We start from the raw sequence: 6,063 nt of genomic DNA, 5'->3' as shown, positions 1-6,063 counted from the left end.
GTAAATACACAAGGGGTTAATGCAAATACACTAAGACTAAATAAACACTAGAGGGAGCACCAGAGACATCATGACACACAGACATTCAACCAATAGGTCAGTAAGATAGGACACGACCAATGGGCAGTCGAGACACACCCAGAGGTGACACTACCACAAGGGGGCTACCCATATAAAAGGACAGGGCACATATGCTCTTTCTCCTTTTTATAGGCGACACTGCGAGGCACAGGGGCAGATCAGGAAGCATCACACCCACTGTATGGATTCGAGCAGACTGGTTAGTTAGATTGAGTTACTATAGCAAGATCAGCAGGAGAGTCAAACCCAAGTCGGAGAATTGTTAACTGTTCAATAAATGTGTTAAACCTATCTCCAAGTCTGAACCTTCCTTTGTCAGAGTATACATCAAGGAAGCAGCTTATGCTACATGAAGAAGCATAACACAACACACGGAGGAGTGAAGTGAAAGATATACACCGACAATAAGAAGGAAAGAGATCTGTTTTGTGATGAATTTCCCAGTTGTTTTGAGCACAGAAAACAGTCATTGGAATTGGTATGATCCATGTTGAACATAGGTGTGAAGATCTGTAAATATCATGAATCAATTATTAAACTGAAATAAATTTGATAACACTTTTTGAGGAGATTGAAGAATCAGTGAGAATCTGCAGTCGTTTTAATGTGATTATTTTTCATGATTCAAACCAGCAGAGGGTTTCCCCTTTGATTCCCATTGACTCCAGTTTAGCTGGGGCTCCTTGATGCCATTCTTGGTCAAATGCTGCCGTGACATTATGGTGTTGGCAGTTTTTGAAAAGTATTTTAGAGATTGCGTTTTTAAAAATTGGACTGCAAATCAACATGGATTCTGAGGAATTCACACGTCTTTTGTGGATTTGACCACCAGCACCCAGCTATGGATCAGACTGTGCTGATCTCCACAGAACTCACAAAAGATATTTTGAATTCAACACATCCACAAAAAGACATTGGTTATGATAAGAATTGGGAAAAATTAAGGTTCAAAAATGAATTTGGGATTTTAAAAAACATGATGATAGGAAAACAATGGAGTATAGAGGTAGCAAATTCAAAAGAGGAGAGATAAGAAAATTGACACACATCTGCTGAAGGTCGACTCCATAGGATAACATCAAAGGGGCTTAATATATCCATAGCACAATGAGAGGGGAAAGGGATGCCGTCTTCTACACCCAAGGAACGATGCTGTTCAAAATCCCGGCAAAAGACTCCCGAATTTGTTAAGAAACCCACTAATGTTCCAAAACTCAGAAGGATAACTCGAACCACCAGTTCTTAAGGATGTATATTTTCAATTTAGTACACTATGAGAATAGTAAGTGAACCAGGGAGGAATATTCCAGTCGCAGGACTTGGGAGTTTCGGCAGGAGCGGAGTGCAGGGGCTGCCGGTGGGTGAGTATTTAAGTTTAAAATAACTTACCTTGCAGGAGCAGCACTTGGAGTTTCGGCGGGAGCGGAGTGCAGGGGCTGCCGGTGGGTGAGTATTTAGGTTTGAAACACTTACCTGGTCCCGTTTCTGTTCCTCTTTGCTGTTGTATTTTTAAAAAAAAAACATTTTTTTAAGGCGGGAACCGGAAGTTCGACCCGCGGACTTCTGGGAAGCGGCGTGCAGGAGCTGCCGGTAGGTGAGTATTTAGGTTTAAAATAACTTACCTTGCAGGAGCAATCACTTGGAGTTTCGGCGGGAGCGGAGTGCAGGGGCTGCCGGTGGGTGAGTATTTAAGTTTAAAATAAATTACCTTGCAGGAGCAGCACTTGGAGTTTCAGCGGGAGCGGAGTGCAGAGGCTGCTGGTAGGTGAGTATTTAAGTTTAAAATAAGTTACCTTGCAGGAGCAGCACTTGGAGTTTCGGCGGGAGCAGAGTGCAGGGGCTGCCGGTGGGTGAATTTTTTTTTTAAGGCGGGAACTGGAAGTTCGACCCGAGGACTTCTGGGAAGGTTTCCCCTCCCTCCCCTCACCAATAAATTCTGGTGGAGAGGAAACCCGAGACACTACACGTGTAGTGTCTCCCACCCGCCCTCCTCCTCTAACCTAATAATAAAACCATTGGTGTGAGCTAAGTACCATATTATATTATTTTTTTTTTTTAATTTATTTGTTAGCCTGATCTTGGTTGAAAGTTAGAGGGATGGCAGGGAGGGAGTGCAATGATCCTCCTGCAGGATGTTTGAGGTGAGGGATGCCGTTAGTGTCCCTGCTGATTTTACCTGCAGGAAGTGCAGCCATCTCCAGCTCCTCCAAGACCGAGTTAGGGAACTGGAGCTGGAGTTGGAAGAACTTTGGATCATTCGGGAGGCAGAAGGGGTCATAGATAGCAGCTTCAGGGAATTAGTTACACCAAAGATTGGAGATAGATGGGTAACTGTAAGAGGGACTGGGAAGAAGCAGTCAGTGCAGGGATCCCCTGCGGTCGTTCCCCTGAGAAACAAGTATACCGCTTTGGATACTTGTGAGGGGGGGGGACTTACCAGGGGTAAGCCATGGGGTACGGGCCTCTGGCACGGAGTCTGTCCCTGTGGCTTAGAAGGGAAGGGGGGAGAGGAGCAGAGCATTAGTAATTGGGGACTCGATAGTCAGGGGCACAGATAGGAGATTTTGTGGGAGCGAGAGAGACTCACGTTTGGTATGTTGCCTCCCAGGTGCAAGGGTACATGATGTCTCGGATCGTGTTTTCCGGGTCCTGAAAGGGGAGGGGGAGCAGCCCCAAGTCGTGGTCCACATTGGCACTAACGACATAGGTAGGAAAGGGGACAAGGATGTCAGGCAGGCTTTCAGGGAGCTGGGATGGAAGCTCAGAACTAGAACAAACAGAGTTGTTATCTCTGGGTTGTTGCCCGTGCCACGTGATAATGAGATGAGGAATAGGGAGAGAGAGCAATTAAACACGTGGCTACAGGGATGGTGCAGGCGGGAGGGATTTAGATTTCTGGATAACTGGGGCTCTTTCTGGGGAAGGTGGGACTCCTACAGACAGGATGGTCTACATCTGAACCTGAGGGGCACAAATATCCTGGGGGGGAGATTTGTTAGTGCTCTTTGGGGGGGTTTAAACTAATACAGCAGGGATATGGGAACCTGGATTGTAGTTTTAGGGTACGGGAGAATGAGAGTATAGAGGTCAGGAGCACAGATTTGACGTCGCAGGAGGGGGCCAGTGTTCAGGTAGGTGGTTTGAAGTGTGTCTACTTCAATGCCAGGAGTATACGAAATAAGGTAGGGGAACTGGCAGCATGGGTTGGTACCTGGGACTTCGATGTTGTGGCCATTTCGGAGACATGGATAGAGCAGGGACAGGAATGGATGTTGCAGGTTCCGGGGTTTAGGTGTTTTAGTAAGCTCAGAGAAGGAGGCAAAAGAGGGGGCGGTGTGGCGCTGCTAGTCAAGAGCAGTATTACGGTGGCGGAGAGGATGCTAGATGGGGACTCTTCTTCCGAGGTAGTATGGGCTGAGGTTAGAAACAGGAAAGGAGAGGTCACCCTGTTGGGAGTTTTCTATAGGCCTCCAAATAGTTCTAGGGATGTAGAGGCAAGGATGGCGAGGATGATCCTGGATAAGAGCGAAAGTAACAGGGTAGTTATTATGGGAGACTTTAACTTTCCAAATATTGACTGGAAAAGATATAGTTCGAGTACATTAGATGGGTCGTTTTTTGTACAATGTGTGCAGGAGGGTTTCCTGACACAATATGTCGACAGGCCAACAAGAGGCGAGGCGACGTTGGACTTGGTTTTGGGTAATGAACCAGGCCAGGTGTTGGATTTGGAGGTAGGAGAGCACTTTGGGGACAGTGACCACAATTCGGTGACGTTTACGTTAGTGATGGAAAGGGATAAGTATACACCGCAGGGCAAGAGTTTTAGCTGGGGGAAGGGCAATTATGATGCCATTAGATGTGACTTGGGGGGGGGGGGGATAGGTTGGAGAAGTAGGCTGCAAGTGTTGGGCACACTGGATAAGTGGAGCTTGTTCAAGGAACAGCTACTGTGTGTTCTTGATAAGTATGTACCGGTCAGGCAGGGAGGACGGCGTAGAGCGAGGGAACCGTGGTTTACCAAAGAAGTGGAATCTCTTGTTAAGAGGAAGAAGGAGGCCTATGTGAAGATGAGGTGTGAAGTTTCAGTTGGGGCGATGTATAGTTACAAGGTAGCGAGGAAGGATCTAAAGAGAGACGAGCAAGGAGGGGACATGAGAAGTATGGCAGGTAGGATCAAGGAAAACCCAAAAGCTTTCTATAGGTATGTAAGGAATAAGCGAATTACTAGGGTAAGAGTAGGGCCAGTCAAGGACAGGGATGGGAAGTTGTGTGTGGAGTCTGAAGAGATAGGTGAGATACGAAATGAATATTTTTCGTCAGTATTCACTCAGGAAAAAGATAATGTTGTGGAGGAGAATGCTGAGACCCAGGCTATTAGAATAGATGGCATTGAGGTACGTAGAGAAGTGATGTTGGCAATTCTGGACAGGCTGAAAATAGATAAGTCCCCGGGGCCTGATGGGATTTATCCTAGGATTCTCTGGGAGGCCAGGGAAGAGATTGCTGGGCCTTTGGCTTTGATTTTTATGTCATCATTGGCTACAGGAATAGTGCCAGAGGACTGGAGGATAGCAAATGTGGTCCCATTGTTCAAAAAGGGGAGTAGAGACAACCCCGGCAACTATAGACCGGTGAGCCTCACGTCTGTAGTGGGTAAAGTCTTGGAGGGGATTATAAGAGACAAGATTTATAATCATCTAGATAGGGATAATATGATCAGGGATAGTCAGCATGGCTTTGTGAAGGGTAGGTCATGCCTCACAAACCTTATCGAGTTCTTTGAGAAGGTGACTGAACAGGTAGACGAGGGTAGAGCTGTTGATGTGTATATGGATTTCAGTAAAGCATTTGATAAAGTTCCCCACAGTAGGCTATTGCAGAAAATACGGAGGCTGGGGATTGAGGGTGATTTAGAGATGTGGATCAGAAATTGGCTAGCTGAAAGAAGACAGAGGGTGGTGGTTGATGGGAAATGTTCAGAATGGAATTCAGTTACAAGTGGCGTACCACAAGGATCTGTTCTGGGGCCGTTGCTGTTTGTCATTTTTATCAATGACCTAGAGGAGGGCGCAGAAGGGTGGGTGAGTAAATTTGCAGACGACACTAAAGTCGGTGGTGTTGTCGACAGTGCGGAAGGATGTTGCAGGTTACAGAGGGACATAGATAAGCTGCAGAGCTGGGCTGAGAGGTGGCAAATGGAGTTTAATGTAGAGAAGTGTGAGGTGATTCACTTTGGAAGGAATAACAGGAATGCGGAATATTTGGCTAATGGTAAAGTTCTTGGAAGTGTGAATGAGCAGAGGGATCTAGGTGTCCATGTACATAGATCCCTGAAAGTTGCCACCCAGGTTGATAGGGTTGTGAAGAAGGCCTATGGAGTGTTGGCCTTTATTGGTAGAGGGATTGAGTTCCGGAGTCATGAGTTAAAACCCCCTCTCCCCCCCTCCTCCTCCCCCTCCCTCCCTCCCCCCCTCCCCCCCCCCTCCCCCTCCCCCTCCCCCTCCTCCCTCCCCTCCTCCCCCCCCTCCCCCCTCCCCCCTCTCCCTCCCCTCTCCCCTCCCCCCTCCCCCCTCCCCCTCCCCTCCTCCTCCCCTCCCCCTCCTCCTCCCCCTCCCTCCCCCTCCTCCCCCCTCCCCCTCCCCCTCCCCACCCTCCCCCTCCCCCCCTCCCTCCTCTCCCCCCCTCCCTCCCCCTCCCCCCGCCCCTCCTCCCTCCCCCCTCCTCCCCCCCTCTCTCCCTCCCTCTCCCCCCTCCTCTCCCCCCCCTCTCTCCCCCCCTGCCCCCCCCCCATGTAATGTGCTATGGATGATGCTGCCAAAGGCCGGCTGTCCAGAGAAACTAATCACCATTCTCCGACTGCTCCATGACAGGTTGTTGCCGACAGTCCTCACCGACAGAAATAAGAACTTCAAGGTAAAGACTGGAGTCAAGCAGAGATGTATCATTGCCTCCATCTTCATCACCACCATCCTTTACCTT

At 48.4% G+C, this 6,063-nt stretch overlaps 1 protein-coding gene across 1 annotated transcript in view; it reads right to left on the bottom strand.

The window, feature by feature from the left end:
- The window catches only part of LOC140410235 (NACHT, LRR and PYD domains-containing protein 3-like), a 437,830-nt gene that overhangs the window by 408,795 nt on the left and 22,972 nt on the right, over positions 1-6,063 (bottom strand). The gene's annotated exons all lie outside the window — the stretch shown is intronic.

The sequence above is a fragment of the Scyliorhinus torazame genome, chromosome 4 (assembly GCF_047496885.1).
Source record: "Scyliorhinus torazame isolate Kashiwa2021f chromosome 4, sScyTor2.1, whole genome shotgun sequence".
In the NCBI taxonomy this organism is placed as follows: Eukaryota; Metazoa; Chordata; class Chondrichthyes; order Carcharhiniformes; family Scyliorhinidae; genus Scyliorhinus; species Scyliorhinus torazame.
Note: the sequence above shows the minus strand (reverse complement) of the source record. Positions and strands in the feature narration are given on the sequence as shown.